This window comes from Wasmannia auropunctata, unplaced genomic scaffold (assembly GCF_000956235.1).
Source record: "Wasmannia auropunctata unplaced genomic scaffold, wasmannia.A_1.0 LD335607.1, whole genome shotgun sequence".
NCBI lineage: Eukaryota > Metazoa > Arthropoda > Insecta > Hymenoptera > Formicidae > Wasmannia > Wasmannia auropunctata.
Window position 1 is genome coordinate 6,958 of NW_012027283.1, and position 2,871 is coordinate 9,828.

Below are 2,871 nucleotides of genomic sequence, written 5' to 3' on the forward strand. Positions count from 1 at the left end.
TTAAAAATTAAAAACATTTGTTTGAAAAAAAAAGAAAAAAAATTATAATTTTGAATATGATTTATATGTATAATATTTTATAAACTAAATATTTTTTTTATTTATAAAAAACATTTTTTAAAATTATAATTTTAACATTTTATTAAGGTCATTTCAGTTTTATAATTATTTTGTTATTTATTTATTTAATTTATTATGTTATTTAAACTACAATTTACACAATTTATAAAATTGTAAGAGTGTTATTTTCGCATTTGTAGAATTTGTTTTTAGCTAATTTTATAAAAAGAAGTTACAAATATGTATGAATTAAAGATTTTTATTATTATCTCTTTTATTATTATCAGATTAAACAGATCATGTTTTTATCAGTAGTGTAATCATTAGTGTAATAAAATGTAGTTTCCAAAATATAATATCTCTTTCGGAGACTTATGCCCAGTATCGGCGAATTTTCTCTATTATATAATATTTTGTACATTAAATATGTACACACACGCACACACACGCACACACACACGCGCGCGCGCACACGCACACACACGCACACGCACGCGCACACACACACGCACGCATACGTGTGTGTAATATATAGCCTCGATTATATAATATAATATATAATATTATATAATATTTTATACGTAAGAATTACATAATATTTATACATTTTTGATATAATATTTATTTAATATAATGTAATATTTATATTAGGTATGTATATATATATATATACATATAAATAAATTGTAATATATGTGTATATAGGTGCAAGATAATTGGGTAGTCATGGCTTCCGAAAACGGAAAGTTTAAAGTTATATGTCGCTCATATAATTGATAAGCTCTGTCAGAGAAGAATACCTCGACATTGGATATTTCGGCGCTATCATCGATGGTCTTCCTAAAGGTTCTCATTAGAGATTATGTTATCAGGGAAGAGAAGTCGGCCATTCAATTCATGGCGTTGCTCGTTTATGCGCATAGTATCGCCGATCACCAGCAACCAAGGATCGCGAAAAGGAGCAAACGACGCTCGCCGGACATCGACGTGACGCGTCGCGACGCGACGCCAAGCGGGCAAAAATAGTAGCCCCTGCCAACGCCGACGCCGACGCTGAGCGTCGACCATCTCCGTTTGTCAGTCGGGGCGTCGTTGCGGGGATGCTTCGGTAGATAGTGGAGAAAGCGGCAGTGATCGCGACACATTCCCTGGGAGTGGATCCACACCCATGTCTCATGGTGACGCGCTGTTACGCAGGGGTGTCGGGGGTGCGTGATCGCGCGCGAGATATATCGTCGCATTCAATATTATCTATTCTTTCGTTACCGCTTTTCCGTCGCAACTGACACAGTTTCGCGTGACTTTTTTCCTTGCTCCTCGATGCATAGATAAATTTTGAGCTCACGAGCATACGACGAGGTAATCGTGATCTTCAGGTCGTATGGTGCGCGACGCAACGATGTGGCGGATATCGTCCAGATGTCCATCAAAGTGGCGGTAAAGTACTATAATTGCGTATAATAGATGTACCTGTAAGAGTTACAAGACTCGCGTGATATATATATATATATATATATATATATATATATATATGCATGTATGTATGTATATATCTTTTTTTTATATTGTTTTCAATTAAACATTTCGTATTCTTAGTTTTACAAAATTGGTCATTATTTGTTAAACGGATTAAAACAGCCTACAGATCTAGCTATGCACTTAAAGCTAATTTGTATTCATTCGATTATCGATTTTGTTTGTCAAGAAGATCGTGTTCGAAATTCGATATGCAACAATGGAAATCGGACAATCATTCAACTCTGCGAGCAATTCTTTTTACTGTACTCTACAGTTGGATTTATTCGGAAAGTGGCTAGACTGCGTTGAATAATGCCCGAACGTGTTTGCTATATATAAGAATGTTGCATATTGTAAGATTTTCGCGCGTTATGTCACTCCGCAAACTCGCATATTGGAACATGTCTCTATATGAGCGTTGCGGGGGATGCTTTTTACGAGATATCGCGCGCGTAATCGAATAAAAGCGTTCGACGACTTCGCGGATGATACTGGATTAATTTCCGACATATATGTGCTCGTGTTATAGCTACAAACTCGCTTAACCGAGCGATTGATTTTGCAATCTTTACATAAATTACCTATACGCAAATTATGCGAGCACGTGGCTGCCATATGCAACTATCGTTATATTTTCTGTTCAAAACGTTGGGTCGATGTAGTTACTTCGTGTGATTTTACACAATCGCGCAGCTTGTCTATGTTTATATACAGTTTTTTTAAATAATCATAAATAACAAAATATAAAAAAATATAGAGGAGATCGGAGCTGGTTGATACAGTTTTTTTAATGAATTTTTTACATGTAACTATAAATAAATGAAATAAATACCGCAAAGATATTTATCAATAGCCACATGCTTCAACAACAAATTAAGAAATTATTTTTATAATTTAATAATATAATTAATTTGTATTAATGGAAAATGTAAAGTGACGCAACAACCGGCCCCATATACGGGGTCAATTGTTACAATTACTGGAATCAGTCAGCTTTCAAAATATAACGCGTTTAATTGAAGATAACTTAGTTATCTTAAGGAATAACATAACTTTATTTATAATTTTCAAATAAAATATACACATTAATGTAACATTAATGATATAAATATAAATGTTTATCAGTCTTTCTCTTACATAAATCACAGTGGGAAAAAATATAAATATAAGATTGCACTAAGGAAAGACTACAGAAATCTAACATTATTTTAAATTTGTTTCGGTTGATAACAAAAATAAACACTGTAACAACAATATACCTCGTCACAACCAGTCCCGATGTTACCATATTTA

At 33.4% G+C, this 2,871-nt stretch overlaps 1 protein-coding gene across 5 annotated transcripts in view; it reads left to right on the forward strand.

The window, feature by feature from the left end:
* Nucleotides 1–1,142: 1,142 nt before the first annotated feature.
* Nucleotides 1,143–2,871, forward strand: part of LOC105456637 — a 16,541-nt gene continuing 14,812 nt past the window's right edge. For all 5 annotated transcript variants that reach the window (XM_011700831.1, XM_011700833.1, XM_011700832.1 and 2 more), the window contains exon 1: nucleotides 1,143–1,497. The gene's annotated coding sequence lies outside the window, so the exon portion shown is untranslated. The remainder of the gene's footprint in view (nucleotides 1,498–2,871) is intronic.